The sequence below is a fragment of the Sapajus apella genome, unplaced genomic scaffold, assembly GCF_009761245.1.
Source record: "Sapajus apella isolate SASKATOON/1434 unplaced genomic scaffold, GSC_monkey_1.0 scaffold114, whole genome shotgun sequence".
NCBI lineage: Eukaryota > Metazoa > Chordata > Mammalia > Primates > Cebidae > Sapajus > Sapajus apella.
Window position 1 is genome coordinate 674,888 of NW_022437054.1, and position 26,749 is coordinate 701,636.

Here is a 26,749-nt window from a genome sequence, read left to right on the forward strand (position 1 = left end):
TTAGTAGAGACGGGGTTTCCCCATGTTGGCCAGGATGGTCTCCATCTCTTGATCTCATGATCCACCTTCCTCAGCCTCCCAAAGTGCTGGGATTACAGGCATGAGCCACCTCACCCTGCCTAAATCCCATCTTTGAGGTCTTCAAGGGAAATATATGCACAAAGGACAAAAGCTAGCAAATGGGCAGTATCTATTATTATGCTTAGAATCCAGTGCCAGCCAGGCGCGGTGGCTCACGCCTGTAATCCCGGCACTTTGGGAGACCAAAGTAGGTGGATCATGAGATCAAGAGATCGAGACCAACCTGGCCAACATGGTGAAACCCTGTCTCTACTAAAAATACAAAAAGTTGGCCAGATGTGGTGGCACAGGCCTGCTTGTAATCCCAGCTACTTGGGAGGCTGAGGCAGGAGAATCACTTGAACCCAGGAGGTAGAGGTTGTGGTGAGCCAAGAATGTGCCATTGCACTTCAGCCTGGGCAACAAGAGCGAAACTCCATCTCAAAAAAAAAAAAAAAAAAGAATCCAATGCCAGTGTGGATCACCCTGTGACCCATGCTTGGCTAGGAGACATCCTTTCACCCTTGCCAGAGGCAGCCTAGGTTAGAACCGAAGGAGATAAAGAAGCCTGTGAGGAGAAACAGCAAATGCAAAAGGCACAGCCACCAGGACAGTCAGGGAAATGTGCTCTGTCTCTGTGAAAGCAAGAACTCAACAAAGAGAGTTTGTCTCAATTCTTAGAGCCACAACTCTACGCGTTCACAATACAGGTAAAAAAAAAAAAAAAAAAAAAGGCAGCCTGCAGCCCCCATAGGAGCCACACCAAGTCCCTATGCTGTGGGTCGATGAGTGTCATTGAACTTAACTAAGCCAGAGCAGCCCTTTCCTCCTGGAGGAGGAAGGGAAATAGAGAACTCCTTTTCTCTCCCCGAAAGGCAGCTGTCGTCATCCTCTCACTCTTCTGTGTGCCCCTCTCCTTACACAATAAATTGAGCCAAGACAGACTGATCTCCCAGGAGAGGACCCAAGCCCTCCAGTGCCATGATGGCACAGAGGCTGCCTCTCCCTTTTGTGGAGGTTCCCAGGGAAGGAGGCCAGATCGCTTCTCTTGGCAGCCCACTCCAGTGGGGTTCAAGAACTAGTGTTTTCAAGCAGTTCATCCTCTGACCATCTCCTATTTTAAGTTAAGCCTATCCTTCCTTATTAAGTCTTCATGGTCCTAGAAAACAGTCTTCTGGCATCCTTTTCAAGAAGTTCTTTTATACAAATGAAGACTTCAAGTCATCTCTTAAATCCTTCTTTTCCTCAAACTAAAAAAGCCCCATTTCCTTTTTAAAATGGTTATGTGTGTGTGTATCTTTTATATCTGTACACATATATATGTATATATGTAAACATTTTATCTCTTTTTTTTTTTTTGAGACAAAGTCTCACCCTGTTGCCCAAGTTGGAGTATAATGGCATGAACATGGCCCCTGAAGCCTCGACATTCTGGGCTCAAGTAATTCTCCTCCATTAGCCTCCCAAATAGTTGGGACCACAGGCGTGCACCACCACTTCCAGCTACCTTTTTTGTTTTTTGTGGAGACGGGGTTTCATCATGTTGCCCAGGCTGGCCTCAAATTCCTGAACTCAAACAATCCTCCTGCCTCACCTTCTGCAGGTGCTGAATTGGTTCATGCCTGTAATCCCAGCACTTTGGGAGGCTGAGGTGGGCAGATCACGAGGTCAGGAGTTCGAGACCAGCCTGGCCAACATGGTGAAACCCCATCTCTACTAAAAGTACAAAAATCGGCTGGGCGTGGTGGTGGGTGCCTGTAATCCCAGCTACTGGGGAAGCTGGGGCAGGAGAATCGCTTGAACTCAGGTGGTGGAGGTTGCAGTGAGCCGAGACTTTGCCACTGCACTCCAGTCTGGGTGACAGAGCAAGACTCTGTCTCAAAAAAAAAGAAAAGAAAAGGCATATAAGTAGCATGTTAGAAATTATACATAAGCATGTAGCAATCATCCCTGTACTCATTCTTCTGTTGAGGAAACAAAGCAATAAAGGCCTGCTGGGAGCCACTTGTGTCCTCACACTCATCCCTTGCCTTTCCCTCTGTCCCCAGTGCCTCGGGCCTCTTTTCTCTCTCTTGATTATTATTTTAAAACTAACAACTAAAAAGCTACCCTGACAGCATTTGGCAAAGGATCCAGGAAGGGAGCTGATTTAATGGAAATCTTTATTCTTTTATTAGGCATTCTGTAAGTGCGTTTTGATGACTCTTAACTCTTCTCAGAATTCTTCTCATTTTACATATTGTTTTTGGAGAACAGTGTCCCAAACAAGACCAGGAAGAAATATTTAGAACTCTGAATCTCTGTCTTCCTAATAACAAAAGTGGCAGTTACTCCAGACCCTCTCCCCCAAAATTATTTCACTCATTCATTAACAACATGTATGGCATTTGATGCTGGTTGGCAGCTGGAATCTTAGCTGGGGCTGTCAGGTGGTCAGCTGGTATATCTACCTGCAGCCTTTCTGCCTGGGCTGCCCCACATTCCAAGGGTGGACATCCCAAGAGGCACGCCAGGTGGAAGCTGTATTACATAGTCTAACCTAGCCTTGGAAATCACGCAGCATCACTCCCACCACCTGTTAAGGCAATCACAAAGGCCTGGTCAAGCCACGGGAAAGGGAAATAGACTCCATCTCTTGATGGGGCAATTACAAGATTCTGGAAGAATGTGAGAGCTGGAAGCATTGTTGCAGCCGTTTTTAGAAATACGATTTATCAAAGCTGGAAAGGAGCATTTCAATTTTAATACATTTATAATTGCACCAAAATCACATACAGTTTATGGAAAAATTAATGAAAGATGTATAAGACCACCACACTGAAAACAAGGCATTTGGACTCCCAAAGAACAAAATTGAAGGACTTAATGCTACTTGATTTCAAGCCTTCGTATGATACCATTACCAATCAAACAGTGCGTTATAGGAATATGAATAGACAAATAGATCATTAAACCAGAACAGAGTCCAAAAATAGATCCACACATACATGGTTAACTAATTTCGACAAAGGCATTAGGGCAATTCAGCAGAGAAAAGATAGCCTTTTCAATAAATGGTGCCATAACAGCTTGATACTCATTTAGGGAAAAAAAAAAAAAGCTTTGATCCCTTAACCATACACAATAATTAATTAAAAATCAATCATAAACTTAAATGTAAAAAGCTAAGCACCTAAAACTTCTAGAAGGGGGCCGGGAGAGGTGGCTCCCGCCTGTAATCCCAGTACTTTGGGAGACTGAGGTGAGAGGATCACCTGAGGTCAGGAGTTCAAGACCAACCCGGTCAACATGGCAAAAACCCATTTCTACTAAAAATACAAAAATTAGCCAGGTGTGGTGGAGCACGCCTGTAATCCAAGCTACCCGGGAGGCTGAGACAGGAGGATCTTGAAACCAGGAGGTGGAGGTTGCGATGAGCCGAGATGGCCCCACTGCACTCCAGCCTGGCAGACAAAAGTAAAACTCCATCTCAAAAAAAAAAAAAGAACAAGTGCTAGATCATAAAAATAAGTCTCAAAAACATTAAAGTAATATTTGAAACACATTTTATCACAATTCATCTAAGTTAGAAATCAATAACAAAGAAGCGGCCGCGGGGGCGCGTGGAGGGGAGAGGCGGCCGCCGCGATGGACGCGTTCCCGGTGATCCCGCGGCGCAAGGCCACCGTGTTCACGGGCGCCCAGGGTCCAGCCCCGTGTTCCAGCTGAGCGCGTCGCCGAGGGCATCCTCCAGCAGCCTCCCGACAAGCAGAGGCTGTGTAAGGACGACCGACTCTTGGATGATGGCAAGACCCTGGGCGACTGTGGCTTCACCAGCCAAACAGCACGGACACAGGCCCAGCCACAGTGGGACTGGCCTTCCGGGCAGAGCAGACGACGCCTTTGAGACCCTCTGCACCGAGCCTGCTCCAGCCCGCCCCAGCTGCCAGACGTGATGAAGTCCCAGGACTCGGGGAGCAGGGCCGAGGAACAAGCTGTACAGTGAGGGCCCCCGAGAGACCCATTCCCCCCAGTAAAAGAGATTTGGGGCGGGGATGGGGGTGGGAGAAATTAATAACAAAATAAATACGTGTATTTTAAAGAATATGGTTGGTAAAGACTCCCTTCTAAATAACTCATGAATCAAAAAAATCGGGCTAAAAATTAAGAAATACTTAGAAGTAAGCATTTATAAAAATAAAGTATCAGGCTTGTGGCATAATGCTAAATTGAAACAAGGAGGTAAGTTTTAAAACCTCATCTTTATATTAGAAAAAAAGAAATTTCACACAATTATTAACTAAATGTGCATTCCTAGAAATTAGAAAAAGGGCAATAGATTAAACCCAAAGAAGACAGAGGATAGTAAATATGAGAACAGAAATCAATGAAATGTGAAAAAAAAAAAAAAAAAAAAGACAATACAGAGAATCAACAAGGTCTAAAGTTTACATTTTGAAAAGACTAATAGAATAGAAAACACTGATGGGACCTGGGGGGAAAGAGAGAATGAAAGAGGGTAGCTTACAAAAAAGGAAATACGTTATGACCCGTTTGGGCTTGTCCTAAGAATGCAGGGGTAGTTTAACAGAAAATATATTCAGGAAATTTACCACATAAATGGATTAAAGGAGAAACCTGTATTATCTCAATGGTTGCTTGAGAAGCAAGAAATTCACATTTTCATGTTTAAAAAAATGTATTTGGCAAATTAGGAATACAAGAAAATTTCCTCAATTAGTTAAAGAGACTATTTAAAAATATAACCCTTATTGGCCGGGCACAGTGATTCACGCCTGTAATCCCAGCACTTTGGGAGGCCAAGGCAGGCAGATCACCAGGTCAGGAGATTGAGGCCATCCTGGCCAACATGGTGAAACCCCGTCTCTACTAATACACAAAAAAGAAATCCCCCAGGCGTGGCGGTGTCGCACCTGTAGCCCCAGCTACTATCCGAAGGCTGAGGAAGGGGAATCGCTTGAACCCAAGAAGTAGAGGTTGCAGTAAGTCAAGATTGACCACTGCACTCCAGCCTGGTGACAGAGTGAGACTCCATCTCAAAAAAAAAAAAAAAAGTATATGTATATATATATATGGCCCTTATTAGTGAAATTCTGAGAGCGTTTCCGGTAAGATCAGGAAAACGACGAGGACGTGGGCTATTATTACCACTTCTATTCAACATTGTACCAAAGCACGCAGCCAGAAAAGGAAGAAAATAAAACCAAATATGAGATAAAAGGTTGAGAAAGGAAGAAACAAAACTGGTTATTTTCAAGTGATATTATTACCAAAGCACAAATCTATAAAACATATACAGGTAAATGATTAGACTCAATAAGGGTTTAGCAAAATTGCTGAATACAAATTCATTGTGTGAAATTCAATTATATTTCTATTCAGTATTTTAAAGTTTTGGGTTTTTTTAAGTCAATACAGGGCTGGGAGTGGTGGCTCATGCCTGTAATCCCCACACCTTGGGAGGCTAAGGCAGGAGGATTGCTTGAGACTAGGAGTTTGAGACCAGCCTGGACAACATTATGGACTCTGACTCTACAAAAAAAAAAAAAAAAAAAAAAATTTAAATTAATTGGACATGATGGTGCTCCCCTGTGGTCCCAGCTACTAAGAAGGCAGAGGTGGGACAATCACTTGAACCCAGGAGGTTGAGGCTGTAGTGAGCTGTGATCACACCACTGCACTCCAGCCTGGTCAACAGAGCGAGACCCTGCCTCAAAAAATAAAATTAAATTAAGTTAAAAAGTAAAATAAAAAGCCAACACCACTTACAATAGCAATAAGAGCTTGTGAGTAAATTTAATAAATAATGTGCAAGTTCTATTAGGAAAAAAGTTATAAAACTTTATTAAAAGACTCAAGTAAATAGAACACTATAACTATGGTTATTAATAGGAAGACTAACTGGTCTATGATATAGCTGTCCACAAATTAATCTATAGATTTCATTGTGAAAGAAAAATAAAATCTTGGGACCCTAAATTCACTATGCCAAAGGGAAAGTTAAGCTTGGGAATTGACTCATGCAAAAAAAACTGCCTTTCTTTTGTTCCCAGGCAGATAGCTATAATTTCACATGCATATTTTGTCTTAAGTAAAATGAAGATTTGCTGCTCACAAGACGAATGCATAATTGACTTTTTCCTTGTGTAAAATGTAGATTCTTTCCCCCTTTTTTCCACATGTAAAATGTAGATTCACTGCGCACTAACCAAAACCTCACAAGAATGTAACCACTTGCCTCATTTTTTAATTTAACCACCTTCCCTCGGTTTTTTCCCCTTTTTCCCCCTCCTGCCTGTTCTTTCCCCTTTAAATATTGAAGTTCCCAAAATGCTCTTTGGAAAAAGCATAGGCAGGTCACACAGATCCCACTGTAGCTTGCGTTTCTTTTTCCAGGCATGTTCTCATACTTTGCAAAATAAACTTCTAATCAATTGACATCTGCCTCAGTCACTTTTTGGATTACATAATGAACATTAAAACTAGTTTAATGGGAATTTCCATGTACTTAAAAAGCAAATTATCAACACTGTATAGCAAAGGCAAAGCCAAGAATAGACAAGACACTCCTAAAATGAACAGAGTAGAAGAACTTAGCCTACTAGATACGTTATAAAGTTAGAGAAGTTGATAATTCAGACTCTACAGTAATTAAGAGTGGTTTCAATGCTGAGAGAAGAATAGAATAGAGCAATAGAGCAGAATAGACAGAAAAGGATGCAGACATACATGAAACTTGGTCTATATAACACAGGTCATACTCAGAGCAGTATGAAAAAATAGATTTCTCAATAAACAGTGTTCAGTTTCCTTGTGAAAAAATAAAATTGGCTGGGCACAGTGGCTGGAGCCTGTAATCCCAGCACTTTGGGAGGCCAAGGTGGGTGGATCAATTGAGGTCAGGAGTTCGAGAGCAGCCTGATCAACATGGTAAAACCCCAACTCTTCTAAAAATACAAAATTAGCCAGGCATGATGAAGCACGCCTGTAGTCCCAGGTACTCAGGAGGCCGAGGCAGGAGGATTGCTTGAACCCAGGAGGTGGAGGTTGCAGTGAGCCAAGATTTCGTCATTGTACTCCAGCCTGGGCAACAAAGGCAAAACTCTGTCTCAAAAAAATAAATAAATAAATAAATAAATAAAATAAAATTGGATTTCTCACATCATACACATGAGTCAGTTTCCAACTGAGTCAATTTCCATTGGAAAGAGTAAAACTATCATAGTGTAATACAGAAAATAACTTCTTTTTGCTCCTCATTTTCCAATAATTGGGTTATTTATTTTCTTTCTTTTTTCTTTTTTGAGAATACGTTCATAACTTCTAAGTAAAGAAAGATTTTTTTATAATAAACAAACATAATACAAGCCATAAAGGAAAAAAATGAATAATTTCAACAGCATTAAAACTAAGAATTTCTGCCGATCAAAAGACATCAAAGATTTTTTTAAAAAGCCACACACTGGGATTAAATATTTCTAACATAGTTAACTAACAAAGGATGAATGGCTGGCGTTTCCGAGTCAATAAGAAAAAGATAATGCAATATAAAAATAGGCAAAGATATTACAGGTATTTAAAAGAAAAGTAACATGAATGGGCCCATAAGTATATGAAAATATTCTCAACCTTATTAGTCCTTTAGGAGCTAAAAATTTAAACCATCAGGAGAGTCTATTTAATACCAATTAGACTGGCAAAAATTAAGGAATTTCTCATCACTAAGGCTAGTGGAGATAGAGAACGGGATTCTCAAACACTGCAGGCGGGAGTGTAAATTCACACTGTAAAAGACTTTGAACATTTGCATACCCACATATTCTGGAGGAGTGGCTTTAAACCTTTTGACCATCACCACAATAAGAAACACATTTTATATCCCAACCCAGTGCACCAACATGCTTACAAGTATAATCCATTTAACCAAACGATACTTGCTCTTACAGGTGATAGGCTCTGATATTTTATATTTTTTCATATAAAAGTCTTCATGTCTTTTGCACCACTCCTGCATAAATATATAAAGTCCCAGCAATCTAGACTCCTTACCTTGGGCCTTCATTAATAGATTTTTCTGGGATGAAGTAGGATGAACCCTGGTGTTCCCCTTCTTTGACTTACGTTTTTTTTTTTCCCGACGTTTCTCTTCACGTTCCTGAAAGTTATCTCAGTTAATTACAGGACTTAATATACTTAAGTGTATGTGCAATATACTTAAATTGCACATGAATTCTCCTGACAAACATCTTCTTTGATCCAGCAATTTCAGCCACATGGTATTTAACATTCTGGATTCTTTCCAGCTTTGCCATGGTAACATTTGTGAGATCTTCCTTTTAGAATAGTAGTCACTCCCTTAATGTCTACAATATTAACTTTCTGGGAGATTCCTTTGCATGCAGTAAAAGGAATAGCTCCTCCGGCAGCAGTGATTCACACCTGTAATCCCAGCACTTTGGGAGGCTGAGGTGGGTGGATCACCTGAGGTCAGGAGTTCGAGACCAGCCTGGCCAACATGGTGAAACCCCGTCTCTACTAAAAATTTAAAAAGTAGCCGGGCATGGTGGCAGGTACCTGTAATCCCAGCTACTCAGGAGATTGAGGCAGGAGAATCACTTGAACCCGGGAGGCAGAGGTGTCAGTGAGCCGAGATTGGGCCACTGCACTCCAGCCTGGGCGACAGACAGAACAGGGTTCTGTCTCAAACAAACATAAAAAAAGAAACAGCTCCATATTTTCCAAAAGGCCAAGGGAACTGCAGAGAATCTCTCTTTTTCCCTGTCTGTTCACCATTCTGGTTATTGTCAAAGATGCCATTTCTGGTTGAAACCTATCTCCCCACCCAAATTCTCCCTCCTCTGCTTCTTTCATGGATGCTGTTTGCATTCTACTAAATTTATTTTCATGACTTACTAATGGACTGTGACCTACAGTTTGAAAAACTACTGTCCTGGAGAACCTCTCACATAATGTGCCTGGGACCCTGTGCAAAAATGCCTATGACAATCATTTGTTCATAACGGAAAACAATGTAGAATCAACAAAATGCCCACTTTCAGGAGACCATGTAGTTCAGTACTCACATGAATCATTACACGGTAGTGAATATGTGTGAGCAACACATCGATATAACATGGCTGACTCTTAGAAATATAATATTGAGTGCCAATAAGCAATCTGCAGAAGACTACACATAATACACCATTTATTAACACCCAGAACCGAGCAAAATGAAATGTTTAGGGAAATATGCATATGTGATACAACCATTTTTCATACATCAAGAAAAAAATGAAAACAAAATTAGGATAGTGGTTACTTTTCTGAAGTTAGGTAGCTTCAACAATATTGATGTTCTGATTCCTAAATCAAATGGTGGTTTCACAAGTATTCATCATCATTCCTCATAATTTAGAACTATGTTATGATTATTATACTTATTTTATGTGGTTATTATATAATATGCTTATTATGATATATTTGTACCTATACTTATTTTCCAACTTATACTTCCTTATTTTGTATAGATCAGATATAATATAACACTTTTTTTTTTTCCAAGAAGGAATCTCACTCTGTCACCCAGGCTCAAGTGCAGTGGCATGATCTCAGCTCACTGCAACCTCCACCCCCCAGGTTCAAGTGACTTTCCTGCCTCAGGCTCCCAAGTCGCTGGGACTATAGGCACCCGCCACCACACCTAGCTAATGTTTGCATTTAGTAGAGATGGGGTTTCACTATGTTGGCCAGGCTAATCTCGAACTCCTGACCTCGTGATCTGCCCACCTCGGCCTCCGAAAGTGCTGGGATTACAGGCGTGAGCCACTGCAGCCAGCCCATATGACACATTTTTAACAGTGAAATAAACTGTAGATTTGGTCCAAGTTTCCATCTGCAAGAATCAAGAGGGAGTCCCATAGACTCAGTATTAGAACAGCTTTGCCTGAAGCCCCAAATCTCCACTGGCAATTCCCAAAAGGAGGCACTGGAACTCTGCATGCTCCAGGTGAGATTCCCAACCCATCTGCCACTCAGCCCCACAGCCATGATGCCATCAGAAGTAGGCTCACTATGTCCTTTACCTTTATGTCAAAGGTACCTTTATGTCCAAAGAACTCCAGGATTCCCCATTTACCACGAATTTCCCACATCCAGATTCTGTAAGTCTTGGCAGATGGATCTCTCTCATTTAATCCCCTTGCACCACCAATCCTTGAATCCTGTGTTCTCTGTGACACCAGGTGAGTCATCAGCAAAGTCCCCTATATCCTCAAACTCATCTCTGAAACCCACTTCTCCCCTGAGGACCCTGCTCCCCTTGCAGCCTCCTCACTGAGTTGCTGCCTCCTCTCACATGGCTCACACTCCTGGCCAGGCAATGGTGTCAGTGTCCTTCTTGGTCTTCACTGCTGCTTGCAAGCTGTTCTTTCTTTCCTCTGTGGACTTTGACCTTCACCCTGCTTTAGCATTCACTCTCCTGGTCATGTGCCCAACACTGTCCAATAAAGCTGTCCATGATGATGGAAATGTTCTAAGTCTGTGCACCATTCAATGTGGTGGCCACTTGTCACAGAGGCTTTTAAAATGTGGCTTGTGTGGCCAGGCACGGTGGCTCACACCTGTAATCCCAGCACTTTGGGAAGCCGAGGTGGACAGATCACCTGAGATTGGGAGTTTGAAACCAGCCTGACCAACATGGAGAAAATCCGTTTATTACTAAAAATACAAAATTAGCCAGACATGGTGGCACATGCCTGTAATCCCAGCTACTTGGGAGACTGAGGCCGGAGAATTGCTTGAACCCAGGAGGCAACGGTTCTGGTGAGCCAAGATCATGCCATCTCACTCCAGCCTGGGCAAGACCAAAACTCTGTCTCAAAAAAAAAAAAAAAAAGTGTGGCTAGGCCGGGCATGATGGCTCATGCCTGTAATCCCAGCACTTTGGGAGGCCAACGTGGGCAGATCACTTGAGGTCAGGAGTTCGAGATCAGCCAGGCCAACATGGTAACCACCCCAAAATAAAAAAAAAAAAAAAAAATGTTGCTAGTGTGACTGAGGAACTGAAATTTTCATTTGATTTACTTTCCATTAATTTAAATTCAAATAGCCACCCAAGGCCAGTGGCTATTGCTTTGGAAAGCACAGCTCTGGACGTCGTCATGATCAGTAACTGGAAAGCCCCTCCCCAACCTCATTTCAATCATCACACTCTCCAACAACATCTACCTTTCCAGCACATTCCTTCTAATATCAAATCCAGTGATCCAGCCCTGAGAGACCTAAAACCCGCTGATTCTACAGCTAGTTCACTGTCCTTCAATTCTGTATGGTCCCCCCCTGGCCAGTTTGAATGCCATCATCTCCCAAACACTCGTCCTTCTCCCGCTTCATTGCTTCTGTTTGGCAAAAACTGAAACCTGATTTAATCTGAGTCTCTTCCATCTACATGCTGAGATCTGCACATCTCAATGTGGAGAAGAAAAATGCCCAGCTCTACTGACTGGGCTCATTGACTTCATGACTGCCAACCTCAAGACCATGTCAGGGCATTGCTTGGCCAGCTAGCCTCTTCACTCTACCACTGTGCCAGGGTAACTATTTTATATCTTCTCTCTCCTCAAACTTCCCCATCTCTACTTGCAACACCACTATTTGCTTTTACAAGCTTCCACCCACCCATCTCCCACCTTCTAGCATCTGTGCCCGTGAACACCACACTTTCTTCTGTTATTAATGTCTCTGCTCTTACTTCAGACTTGTCTGCCCACACCCCCCCCACCCCCTGCCTTTTTTTCAGACAGAGTCTCACTCTGTTACCCAGGCTGGAGTGCAATGACACAGTCTTGGCTCACTACAACCTCCGCCTCCTGGGTTCAAGTGATTCTCCTGCCTCAGCCTCCTGAGTAGCTGGGATTACAGGCATGCACCACCACATCCAGTTAATTTTTGTATTTTTAGTAGAAATGGGGTTTTGCCATGTTGCCCAGGCTGGTCTCAAACTCCTGACCTCAAGTGAGCTATCCACCTTGGCCTCCCAAAGTGCTGTCATTACAGGAGTGAGCCACCGTGCGCAGCCCCAGACTTGTCCCATTTTAAAGCTCCCACCTTCCCTCACTTATCCAAGGGCATCACTCCAACAGTTCTCTTCTCTCTCTCTCTGGCATCACCAATTTTCCGTTTCTCCACTGGGTCTTTTATATCAGCATACAAACATGCCATATTTCTTGGATCTTAAAAAAATAAAAATACAAAACACTTCATTCTGATTTTTTCCTGGCATTTCTTACCCCAGTTTTCAACAATCTTCTCAAAAGGATTGCCTTTACTTGCTGCCTCAGTTTCCCTCTTCCCTGTCTCTTTTCAAACATGTTTGAGGTAAAATTTGTGTAGAATAAGCCACATATACTTCGTTTGACAAGCATACGTATTGACCTATGAAATAATAACAATCAGTAAAGCAAGCATTTACTTCATCCCCAAAAGCTGTGTTCCCACTTTCTCCCTTTCTTTCTTTCTTTCTTTCTTTTTTTTTTCCTGAGACAGAGTCTTTCTCTGTAACCCAGGCTAGAGTGCAGTGGTGCATCAGCTCACTGCAGCCTCCACCTCCTGGGTTCAAGCAGTTCTCCTGCCTTAGCCTCCCAAGTAGCTGAGATTACAGGTGCCCGCCACCATGCCCAGCTAATTGTTTTGTATTTTTAGTAGAGATAGGGTTTCATCATGTTGGCCAGGCTGGATTCAAACCTCTAACCTCAAGTGATCCACCCTCCTCAGCTTCCCAAAGTGCCAGGATTATAGGCATGAGCCGCCACACCCGGTCTCTGCCCTCTCTTAAATTATTTGAACATATTTAACTTTTCATTTTAATTCCTCTATTGAACTTTTTTTTTTTTTTTTTGATGTGGAGTCTCGCTCTATCATCCAGTCCACCGATCTCCACTCACTACAACCTTTGCCTGCTGGGTTCAAGGGATTCTCCTGCCTCAGCCTCTCCAGCAGCTGGGATTACAGGCTTGTGACACCACGCCCAAATTTTTTTTTTTTTTTTTTTAAAGTAGAGACGGGTTTCACCAAGTTGGCCAGGCTGGTCTGGACCTTCTGACCTCAAATGATCCGCCTTGGCCTCCGGACCGGCCTCTATTGACCTTCTGGCTGTATCTCTTTGTATGCTTATTGGGGTGGTAATTGTTCTAGAAATTACAATATACATAAACTTTCAAAACTACTTGGGGTTCATAAATTGTTAAAACGTTTCAACCATAGAGGTCCCTTTCCTCTCTGCCAAATACTCTTTATGTCAGGAGTTATCATACATCAACAGATCTTGAAAACCCTACCTGACGATGTCATAGTTTAGGTTTTAAATAGTCATATGTGTTTTAAAGAACTTAAAAGGATCCAAATTTCTGTCTTGTATCATTTTCTTTCAACCTCAAGAAATCTCTTTAGCATTTCTTATAAAGGTCTTCTGAAGACAAATTCTTTATGTTTTTCTTTATCTGACAAAGTTTCTAGTCATTTTCATTCCTAAAAGTATATTTTTACTACATACAGAATTCTGGATTGACAGTTGTTTTCTTTTAGCACTTTAAAGATGTTGAGTCACGGTCTTTCATGGTTTCAAATGTGAAATCCGTTAATTATTCAAATAGATGCCCCCCGCCCCACCCTGTGCAATTGGTCATTTTTCTACAGTGACTTAGAATTTTTGTCTTTAGTCTTATGTATTTTATGATGTATTTATACTTGTTCTGCTTGGAGTTTGATGATTTTTTTGAATCTGTAAATGTATGCCTTTCACCAAATTTAGACAGTTTCTGGATACTGTGTCTTTAAATGTTGTCTTTGACCCAATCTTTAACTCTAACCCTGGTGTTTTTATTACACAAAAGTTAGATTTTTTTGATATTATACCACAGGTCCCTAAAATTATATTCATTCTTTCAATCATTTTTCTTACAGTTCAGATCATATTTATTGATCTTCAAGTTCACTGACTCCTCTATCATTTTCATTTTGTTATTTATTTTCTCTAGTAATTTGTGTGGGCATATATGTATATATATATATATATATTTTTTTTTTTTTGAGATGAAGTCTCACTCTTGTCACTCAGCCTGGAGTGCAATGGCATGATCTTGGCTTACTGCAGCCTCAGCCTCCCTGGCTCAAACAATTCTCCTGCCTCAGCCTCCAGAGTAGCCGGGATTATAGGCGCCCACTACCATACCCGGCTAATTTTTGTTTTTTGGTTTTTTTTTTTAGGTTTTTTGTTTTTTGTTTTTTTTCATAAAGATGGGGTTTCACCATGTTGTCCAGGCTGGTCTCAAACTCCTGACCTCAGATGATCCACCTGCCTTGGTCTCTCAAAGTGCTGGTTTACAGGCATGAGCCACCATGCCCGAACTCTACAGTAAATTTTTATTACAGATATCATTGTTTTCCGTTGTAAAATATTCATTTGGTTCTTCATATAGTTTATATTTCTCCACTGAGATTTCCTGGATTGGTTTTCGTGGTTTGTTTGTTTTTTTTCTTTTCACTTCACTGAGCATGTCAGGGTTGTCTTTTCTCTTGGGGATGGGTCACGTTTTCTTCGTTCTCTGCAGGTCATGAAAGTCTGTACTCTGTCCTGGGAACATTGTCCATGGTGTGTCATATAAACTCTGGGTTCTGTTCCAATCCCCTAGAATGCTGATGTTTTTGTTCTAGCATACAATTGCCCTGGTTAAATTCAGACCATAAGCTCTGTTTCGCCTTCAGTGATTCAAGCCTCTGTTCAGTTCTCTAGGCACTTGCTAACCTGGTGTGGATCTGCCCTGCACGTACATGGTTTAGGGTTAATCTGAGGCTTATACTGATTATGGAATTCCCTTCCCTGGCTTTTTCCCCTCTCAAATCTCCCCTACCACACATACACCCCCTGCAGTCTACAGGGGCTCTTTTGCCCGATTTCCTGTAATCAGAAAGACTGAAACGTTTCTTTTGTGTGTGTGTGAGGCAAGGTCTTCCTCTGTCTCCCAGGCTAGTGTGCAGTACCACAATCATCGCTCATCACAGTCTCGACCTCCTGGTTTCAAGCAATCCATCCCAAGCAATCCTTTCACCCCAACCTCACAAGTAGCTGGGACTACAGGTGTGCGCCACCACACCTGGTTAATTTTTAATTTTTGTATAGAAACAGGGTTTTGCCATTTTGCCCAGGCTAATCTTGGCCTCCTGGACTCCAGCCATCTTCTCACCTTGGCCTCCCAAAATGCAAAGTGCTGGGATTACAGGTGTAAACCATCGGGCCTGGCACTGACTGAGAAGTTTCTGTTGGAATTTTAACCACATGAATTGCACTGATCAGCCACTGAGGCCTGCTCCTGGGGCAGAGCACTAAGGGACACACACACACACACACACACACACACACACACACACACACAAAAAAAAAAAACATTAAAAACACAAAATATTAAAAAACAAAAACAAAAGACACCCAAAGAACAAAAAAAGACAATGGGAAACAGCCCCATGAATTTCTCTTAAGTTTTGACTCCCTTCCACAATCTGCCTTCTGTTACATGCTATGCAAAACCCTCAAGTAGCTGTTTTTGTGTTTTACCCAGAGTGCATATCTGTAACCAGCAGGAGGGAATGGCTATTGTGGGAATAGACCATAATAGCCAGACTGGGACTCTCCCCACTCTCCTAGGACCCCACTCCGGCCAGGCTGTCCTCCTTAGCATTCCACTCAGCCACACTTCTCCAGGCGACCAGAGATTCCCAACCCTGACCGTTCACAACTTTTTCCTATCTCATGGACGTGTAGAGCCTCTTTGCTGCTTCCTGCTCACTACTATGACTTCTTCATGTTGGAAGCCCCAGACCTTATCTCTTTTCTAAGCCACTTCTCTGTTGATCACCTGCCCTGATGAGATTCCCGCATTCATATCACCCCTCAGGCCTCTATCCTGAACTGCAGACTCATGGAAACTGTGGGGGAGAAAACTGTGGAAACACAAGTCTGCAGTTCAGAACTGTCTCCTCCTCACGTCCACTGGTATGTCTAAAGACATCTCAAACTTCAGGTGTCTCAGACTGGACCCACGGTTCTGCAGCCCGTCCCCCACCTATGCCTCCTTCAGTCTTACCCTTTTCAATTAATGCCAACTCCATTTTTCCCAACACTCAGACCAAAATCCTCAAAGTCCTCTTTGATTCTTCTCTTATTCTTACCCTGCATTTCATCTGTTAGCTAGTACTCTCAACTCCAACTTCAGAATATATCCAGAGTCATCCTCCGTGCTGCCCCAGCCCATTCCAAATTGTTAGGGAAACAGGAGCACAGGAAGCCAGGATGATACCATTTTAAAATCAACTCCATCTTAAAACCAGTAAGGCACATTCCTTTGCCAGTGACGGCCCATGGTCATAAGATGTTTATAGCTAAAGGCCGGGCGTGGTGGCTCACACCTGTAATCCCAGCACTTTGGAAGGTCCAGGCAGGCAGATCACTGGAGGTCAGGAGTTGGAGACCAGCCCGGGCAACATGGTGAAACCCTGTCTCTACTAAAAATACAAAAATTAGCTGGGTGTGGTGGTGGGCACCTATAATCCCAGCTGCTCAGGAGGCAGGAGAGTTGCTTGAACCTGGGAGGCGGATGTTGCAGTGAGCCGAGATTGTGCCACTGTACTCCAGCCTGGGCGACAGAGCAAGACTCAGTCTCAAAAAAAACAGCAAAAAGATGTTTACAGCTAAGGAAGCAGTTTAGGAATGCCTGCAAGAACAAACAGCCTTGACAGCAGAATGACCAGGTGTCCCAATATCGCATAACAATATATGCTTTTAAGATGTAGCCATGTGTTGATGTATTTATGCACAAAAATGCCAAGAATAACTTTCTTTAAATCAACAAAGTACTAAATTTTGTCATGTTGTCAGCCAACCCACATGTAGATGTAACTCAGTTTAGCTTTTACATAGATAAGACCCTTATATGAGAAAAGTTTAAAACGAAGATGGCACGCTCCTCCTCTTGCCTTCTAAGGATGCCCTACTCTGTATCTGAGTAGCTTTCAAGAAGCTATCTCTTCTCACTGCACCTGCAACTCACCTTGAATTCCTTCCTATACGAGATCCAGGAATCTTTTCTTGGGGTCTGGATCAAGAGCCCTTTTCTGGCAGCAAAATCACCCTCACTTCTCACCTGAATTGCATGAGCCTCTCAACTCATGTCCTGTTTCTTTCTTGCTGGGGCACTTGGCTTCTAAATTCACACTTTGTGGGAGATTGTTCTCTGCTGCAAAATGTTTAGCATCCCTGGTCCCCAGGCATTGTGGCAACCAGTACCCCTCACACAGGTGCATATACATGCATCTCCAACATCCTGTTAAGATGGGGCCAGATCATCTTACCTCTCCATACAAATCCTCCAAAGACAGGGTCTCACGGTGAAAGCCACAGTCCTCATCAAAGCCCCCAAGGGTCTGAGCGATCTGATCACATTTACCTCTCTGCTCTCATCTGCTATTTTCTGGGCCTCTTTTCTCCTTGTCTCTGCGTGCCTTCCTCTGTTATGGTCACCTGTCTTTACTCAGTCACCATCTTCTCAGCAAGACCTTCTCTACCGCCTTTATTTAAAGTTTTAAGCTTTACCCCCAGCAGTCTCTATCCTTCTCTTTCTCTTCCCGCAGTGCTACCATCACCTAACAGTCTATATATTTAACGTGTTTATCTTATATATTGCCTATGTCCCCCAACTAGAATACATGTTCTAGTTGAATGTCCCCCAACTAGAGAGTTGGATTTTTGTTTGTTTGCTTTGAGACAGGGTCTCACTTTGTCACCCAAGCTGGAGTGCAGTGGTGTGATCTTCGCTCACTGCAGCCCTGAATTCTTAGACTCAGGTGATCTTCCCACCTCAGCCCCCTGAGTAGCTGGGGCTACAAGAGGGCACCAACACTCCCAGCTTATTTGTGTATTTTTTGTAGAGACAGGCTTTCACCATGTTGCCCAGGCTGGTCTTGAACTCCTGAGTTCAACTGATCCACCAGCCGGGGTCTCCCAAACTGCTGGGATTACAGGCATGAGCCACCGTGCCTGACCTGGAATTTTTGTTTGGTGTGTTCACTTATTCACTTACCTATTCCAACACTTTAAAAAATGACACTTAATAGTTGCTCACAAATATTTGTTGGCAAATTCGATGAACATAGAAATGAGGCATGTGTAAGAATGATTTGCATAATATGCAAATGGACAATAGACATGTGAATAAAGATGTTCAACGTTAGTCATTAGCTAAATGCAAATCAAAAGCACAATGAGATACTACTTTACGCCCACTAGGATGGCTATAGTAAAAAAGACGGACAGCAAAGGAAATGGAACCCTCATACATCGCTGGTAAGAATGTAAAATGGTGCAGCAACTTTGGCAGTTCCTCAAAGTGTTTATTAGAGTTACCATATGACCTAGCAACTCTGCTTCTAAGTATACACTCCAAGATAATCGGAATCATACATTGACACAAAAATCTGCCCATGCATATTCATAGTAGTAATACTCAATAGCCAAAAAATGGAAACACAGATGTTCATCAACTGATGCATGGATAAATAAAATGTGTTGTATCTACACAATCACATATTATTTGACAAGAGGCTGGGCACAGTGGCTCACACCTAGAATCCTAGCACTTTGGGAGGCCGAGGCGGGCGGATTGCCTGAGCTCAAGAATTTGAGACCAGCCTGGACAACATGGTGAAACCTAAAATACAAAGCATTAGCCAGGTGTGGCAGCGTGTGCCTGTAGTCTCAGCTACTTGAGAGGCTGAGGCAGGAGAATTGCTTGAGCTGGGAGGTGGAGATTGCAATAAGCCAAGATTGTGTCACTGCATTTCAGCCTGGGTGGTGACAGAGTAAAACTCTATCGCAAAAAAAAAAAAAATTGTACATATATATATATAGACAATAGAAGGAAATGAAGTACTACTTATGCATGCTACAACATGGATGGCCCTTGAAAACATTATGCAAAGTGAAAGAAGATGGTCACATTTATATAAAATAATCCAGAACATTCCAGAACAGGCTAGAGAGGCAAAAAGTGATTACCTAGGATTTAGGGTGGAATAAGGAGTGACAAAATGTTCTTATGGGTTTTTTTTTTTTTTTTTTTTTGGATGGGGGCGGTGTGAGAAAAACATTCTAAAACTAGACTGAGGCCAGGCATGGTGGCTCAGGCCTGTAATGCCAGCCCTTTGGGAGGCCAAAGTGGGGGGATCATTAGAGGCCAGGAGTTCGAGACCAGCCTGAGGAACATAGAAAGCCCATCTAAAAAAAAAAAATTAACCAGGTATGGTGGCATGTGCCTGTAGCTCCAGCTACCTGGGAGGGAGATGCAGGAGGACTGCTTGAGCCCAGGAGTTGGAGGCTGCAGTGAGCTATTGTCACTATAGCCTGGGTGACAGAGAGTATCTCTAAAAAAAAAAAATTTTTTTTTTTTTTTTTTAGAGTTTCGCCCTGTTTCCCAGGCTGGAGTGCAATAGCGCAGTCTCCATATCACTGCATCCTCTACCTCCCAGGTTCAAGCGATTCTCATGCCTCAGGCTCCCCCCAAGTAGCTGGGATTACAGGCACGTGCCACCATGCCCAGCTAATTTTCTGTATTTGTAGTAGAGATGGGGTTTCACCATGTTGCCCAGGCTGGTTTCAAACTCCTGAGCTCAGGCAATCCAAAAAAATGTTGTTTTAATTAAAACTAGACTGTGATAATATTGTACAACTTTGCGAATACACTAAAAACTACTACTGAATTTTACTTTAGATGGGTGAACTGTAATGGTATGTGAATTATATCTCAATAAAATATTTTTTTAAGAGTGAGTTGCATAATTGGAATTTAAAAGTATTTAATTCACTATACGTGGTCAATTTTATTTTGCACTGACTTTTCCTACTCTGAGTTTTTCACCAGTCCCTTCTATACATTGAATTAGTGGTCTGCTTCCCAAATCCTCTAAATACTCCCAGGATCTGGTATATGAGCCATTAGATTGTCCTTAAACATCAAGGGCAAGTTTTATTTCCTTACTTCTAAACATCTTGACCAAACCTATGCTAAGCTTAAGTGCTTTTCTTAAATAATAAGATTTACAAAATGAGAATTAGAAGTTCCTTAAAGGTAGGTATTTGTTGATTCAAGGACTGCTCAGAACTGGAGTTTTCTTCCTACTTCATTGGTTTCTGTAACACTGGGTTTTCGAAATTCAGTTAAAACCTCTGATTTGTTGCCTGAGAGAAAGAGAAAAATCATTTAGACTATATTGTGACAATAGTTAATATTCACTGCATCTTAGCTTACACCAGGTACATATTAAGCACCTTACATGTGCTAACCCATTTCAATCTTCACAGTCAACCTATAAGATGGACTCTCATCTTCGTTTTCTGAGGCACCAAGATGTTAAACAACTTGCCTAAGGTCCTACAGCCACCAAGTGATAAAGCTGAGATCCTACCTAGCAGCATGATTCCAAGGCTTTTATAAGGAGAAGGATCAGCAGGGAGGGCCACTGAAGTGACCCTTTTCCAACAGCATTGATTATTTAATGAATAAACATTAATAGAATCCAGCTAGATGGTAAGCATTGAGGATACAGAAACAAACCCAAACTAAAACAAGACAGGGCTCCTGTCCGGGGGGATTACACAGCCTAATATGGGAGACAAAGATAGCACCAAATAAAAATGTAGCTTGGTAAGCCTGTGTTAGAAGGTCCAAAGTCCAACCAGAGTGAAGAGATACAAACTAACTTTGTTGGGGGTAGAGAAGGATGAGGAAAGACGATGGTGAAGGGCTAACATTTACTCTAGACAAAATAAACAGCCCCTAGTGTGAAAGAGCACAGTGTTTGGGAATGGCCTTGGTGTGGGAAAGCATGGGAAGGGACTGGTAAAAGTAGAGGCCAGACCGTGAGGGGCTTTGTATGTTACGAAAGAGTTTGGAATAAAGAGCACCAATGAGTATGGGCTTGACGTGATCCTGTTTGTGAAGATAACTGTAAGAACTCTGATAATGAACCAGGGTAGACAAAGAAAGTGGGGATACCAGGAAGGAACTGCTTTAACAACTGACCTAAGAGGCAAAAAGAAGCAAATTAAATTACCTGTAAATTACTTCTCTTTCAGACATATAAGCCATATTTGGTCCCAGAACCATGGTCTGCACCATCTAAAGCAGCATGGTCTAATAGAAATATAATGTGAGCCACATAGATAACTTTAAATTTTATGCTAGCCAGGTGTGATGGTGTGCACCTATAATCCTAGCTGCTTGGGAGGCTAAGCTGGAAAGATTACTTGAGCCCAGGAGTTCAAGATCAGCCTGGGCAACGCAACAAGACCCCCTATCTCTAAATAAATAAATAAATAAAAGAAATAAGTTTTAATCACATTAAAACAAGTAAATATAAACATTTTGAAATATACTTAATATATTTCAACATGTCAACACAAAAACATTAACATTGTGCATTTTTCATCCTATCTTCAAAATCCAGTGTGAATTTTATACCTAAAGAATTTTCCATTTGAATGCCAAATTTCCTTTGAAACTTAATTCGCATTTAGATTTTATAAATTTTATAATTGAAAATGTAGACTCATAAACTCTAGTTGTTCCAAACACACTTAAACGTTGCCCAATATTTGAATGATGTGTCAGTTTTTAAATTTAAATTGATAAAAATTAAAGTTAAAAGTTCAGTTCCTCAACCACGCTTACCATATTTCAGTGCTCAGTAGCCACATGTGGCCAGTGGTTACCATTGCAGGCAGTGCAGACTGCACTGCTTCTCAGCCAAGGGAGAATGGCTTGCCAGACACTCCCTGGATTATAAAAGGTATCCACAAAATATGTTTATTATCAGGATTTAAAAAGGGAGAATCATTCTAAACCAACTGCAAGTAAAACACAGTATAGAGGAGTAGAAATTCTTGAGACCAGAAGGAATAAATGCTCAGCATATTATTGTTTTTGGCTAAGTTACTAAAAAAAGAGTATTGTTCTTTAGATCAATCCTTGTTTGGCTAATAGAGAAGATGTAAACAATGATTTGAAAGGATCTTTGTTATTAATGCACCTATAAAAACATCTACAAAAACAAGCTCCATTACGGAGCTCTAAGTCATAAGGCCTATTTAAAGCTGTAAGTGGAGTAGACTCCTAAAACACAGCCCTGCTACAAACCATCTGAAAATAATGACAATTTTTAAAAACATTTTTAAAATGCATAGCTGAATTAGCAAAAAAGTAAATTCTTGGAAGCCAAAAATGAAGTCAAATTGTGAGAAAGATGGAGCACTGACTCGTGGCTGTTAACAAAGATGTAAGGTTACAGCCCTGCTCCGGAGGCAGGCCGAGGCCCAGCAGCCTGTGGAGATTCACTTACTGTGCCCTAGGTAAGTTCCCCGCTTCTTCCTCACCAAGTACAGGTTTTAGCAAGACATTCCCCAGCCCTACTTGCAGCTATGTGACTAGGTTCTGGACAATGTGGTATGAGCAGAAGTATGCAATTGTTGGCTCATACTCCTAAAAGAAAGGTATTCTCTTCATTCCTTCTTCCCATGAGCTGGAAGGCAAATACAGGTTGAGAATCCCTAACTCCAAATGCTCCAAAATCTGAAACTTGAGTGCCAACATGAAACCACAAATGGAAAATTCCACATCTGACCTCATGTGTTGGACCAGACAATACTTTATTTCACACACAAAATTATTTAAAATATTGTATATTACCCCCAGAGCATGTGTACAAAAAACATAAATGAATTTCATGTTTAAACTTGGATCCCCTCCCCAAGATGTCATTATGTATATGAAAATATTCCAAAATCTGAAACGCTTCTTATCCCAAGCACATTGAGATAAGGGATACAAACTTCCTCTGGAGGGCGAAGTATAAGTGTCTTTTATTTTGAACCCCTTTATGTTGTTCAAATTTGAGATTTTAAATTAAAGGTTCTTTAAACTTGTAAATACCTCACAAAATATAAACTATATTCATATTTATTCCTCAAAGCCAGCTATTTTCTTGATTGCCTCAGGTTAAATTAATTGATCCTCATATACTCAAGAACTTTTCATGTATCACTTAAGAAAACCCACTTTAGATCATTAAATTATGTAAAGTTAAAAGCCTACATAGACTCTACATAGACTGCCTGGGTTTGAATCCTAGCCCATTCGCTTGCTAGTTGAGTGGTGACTATAACAACTGTGCTTGTTTTCTTGCCTGTAAAAAAAGGACCACCAGTACCTAGCTCACAAGATTGAGGATTAACTATGTATGACAGGTCGCAAGAGCAGATCCTGGCCCCTACTTAGCACTGTTAGCTATTATTGAGTATAGACAATATCCTACCCATACTTATTAATATATATTCCTAAATTTCCAACAGTGGATCACACAAATTATTAAAGAATGTTTACTGAATTAAACTGACTCGCTACCGGAGGGTTTAAGGGGTGGTGATGATAAGGAGTTCCCCCCGTTAATTCTACAGCACACTTGTCAGCAATGAAATCTTTGTCAGCCTGGTAGGTTTTTTGTTCCTATTAGCTGACAAATAGACTAGGTAGAAAAAACAAATACATTCAATGGAATGAATGGGAAAAAGGCAAAAACACATTTTATCAATTTTTCCATTCATCCCTACTCTCTTTTATGTTGTGGCCTCTCATTCTTGCCTGTTTCCATGATTCTCTTGAGCTTTTTAAAGGGCTAGCTGCTTATCTGTACCAGCAAGTCTCACTTGGTCTGCGCATGTGGTGCTCTTTTCAGTGACAGGGGAGTCGAATAAGCCTTCCAGGAAAGGTTTTCTTGTTAAACTTTGACAGATCCTAAAATAGTCAAAATTGCTCTGCTTACCTTTTCCAAGGTGGACACACCCCCATCCTACTCCCCGAATTGCCCAGTTGCTGGGATGACGCTTTTTTCCATAAACCTTTTCATAGGGAGCCAGCAAGAAAAGGTCAAACATGGACCACACAAGTGTGGCTCTTGCTTCTTCATAACACTTTTACACCATAGATATTATTCTCTCTCCTTTTAAATCCCATAGACCTAGGTACTTACCTTAATTTGCCCTGATCTACAATCTATTACATACTTGTGCTTTCCCCCATATGATCTGTGTAATCACGTTACCTTCTGTGCCTCTCAGTTAGTCATGAAAATCAGCACGCTATTCCTGTATCAGAGACAGGCAGTAAAATATTGTGCTTTGGAAGTAAACAGGTCTGGGTTTAAACCCCTGACCTATGAGTTAGCTATGTGACCTCAAATAAGTTGCTTAACCTTAGCTTCAGTTCCTTCATCTACAAATTGGGTATTTCTGCTTTACACGGTAATATTCAGATTAAACAAGGTCAAGTATAGATAAAGTACTGACAGTGGTACCCAGGACAGACTATGCACCCAATAAATGAGGATTTGATGTAGCAGGCAAAGAGGACTTTGTGACTGAGAATTGTTAGGTCTGCCAGCTCAGACTTCCCAGGAAACTGGCTCATGTTAGCAAGTCCAGAATCCTGTGACTGAATAAACCTGTCTTGGTGTGTGCTTCAAAAAGTGTGGCAAAGCCAGCCTTATTCACAGAAAAAGTAGGACATTAACTCTGGTTTACTATATTATCATCAGAATGGACAGTTGAATTAACTGGTTATAATAATGCACATGACCTCATACCTACTACAGGATAAAAATTTGCACTCAGAAATAAAATCAAGATGGGTAGTAAAAATAATCAAACAAGAATCTAATAAAAACTTTGCTAAAAGAATAAAAGACCTAGCAAATGCACATATCATGCTGTGCATACTGTTGTCAATTTTCCCCAGGACATATTATTTGTGTAAATCCAATAAAACTCTGAATAGAATTTTTTAAAGAAAATCAAACTTAATGAAATAGAGACTAAAGTTCATCTTAAAGACTAAGTGTCCCAGAATAGCCTCCCCACACAAAAACAAACAAAAAGGATAAGATAAAGCAGGTTGCAATCAGGTATGCAAATGAAACATCTGGCTACAATGATTAATGCAGTGGGGTACTGGTGCAGGAATAGCCAATGCGTATAAAGTGTCAGGGGTTACACTATCCAAATGCTTTAAATTTGATTATATTATTAATATAACCACTCATGCATATCATCATTTTCCAGATGATAAAGCTGAAGTCCAGAAAAGTTAAGTAACTTGCTCAAGATCACACATGGTCAAGGCAAGATTCTGAATATAGCTGACTAGACATACCTCACAGGAAAAATACTAATGCCTATTATCTATGGAGGTCCTACAAATCATTAAGAAAAAACCCTAATTTGGTACAAAAATGGACAAACAATAAGCAATTACACTAACATACAAATAGCTGATATTGAAAAGTTTGACATCACAAACATAATTAGGATTACAATTAACTAGGATCACAAATACTAGGAAATGGATATACACACTGGTAGGAGTATATATTTGTATAGCATTTTTGGAGGCAATGTGACATTAAAACACACAATTTATATGACTTTTCAGCAATTCTTTTCCAGAATCAACCCCAAACAAACATTAAACATAAGCACACAAAGTCACGTACAAGCATAGTCACTCCAACTTTTTCTGTCAAACTGAAATAGTCAAATAAACCTAACTATTCATCAAGAGAGAATAGTCAGTGTGGTATAGGTGTGTATACACACACACACACACACACACAATGGAATACTGCACAGTCACTAAAAAGGAATGAATTGGCTGGGGACGGTGGCTCACACCTGTAATCTCAGCACTTTGGGAGGCCAAGGCAGGTGGATCACCTGAGGTCAGGAGTTCAAGACCAGGCTGGCCAACATGGTAAAACCCCATCTTTACTAAAACAAAAATTAGCCAGGTGTAATCACACCTGTAATCCCAGGTACTCGGGAGGCTGAGGGAGAACTGCTTGAACCCAGGAGGCGGAGGCTGCAGTGACCCAAGATGGCGTCAGCCTGGGTGAAAAGAGTTAAACTCCATCTCAACAAAAGGAATGAATTAATAGCATCTGCAGCACCTGGATGGAACTGGAGGCCACTACTCTAAGTAAAGAAACTCAGGAATGGAAACCCAAACATCCTATGTTCTCTCTCATAAGCAGAAGCTAAGCTGTGAGGATACACCGGCATTAAGAACAATACAATGACTATGGGAACTTAGGAGGGAAGGGATGGAAAGGCGGTGAGGGATAAAAACTAAGTGTAGTTTTTATCAGGTGATGGCTGCATCAAAATATCAAAAATCACCACTAAAGAACTTACTCATGTAACCAAATACCACCTGTTCCCCAAAAACCTATGGAAATAAAAAAAAATTTTTTTAAATAATTCCATTTCTTAAAAAAAACACAAAAACAAAACAGAATAGTTGGAACAGATCATTGTACACCCATTCTATGGGACAGTATGTAAAAAGTAAATCTATATGGACACAGAAAGATGCTGATAATATACCAATAGAAGGGAAAAAGAACAAGTCCAGAATACGGACTTTTTAACCTATTTGTTAAAAAAGTAGAGGGATCTAAGAGAATAAAATGTGAGAAAAAATCAGAGAGAATATAAAAGAAAAAGAGAAGTAGCATTTATATACACTGGGGGACACGTTTA

At 41.2% G+C, this 26,749-nt stretch overlaps 1 pseudogene; it reads left to right on the forward strand.

Annotated features, from left to right (window-relative positions):
- Positions 1–3,502: 3,502 nt before the first annotated feature.
- On the forward strand, positions 3,503–4,097 carry LOC116537859 (annotated as a pseudogene).
- The last annotated feature ends 22,652 nt before the right edge of the window (positions 4,098–26,749 follow it).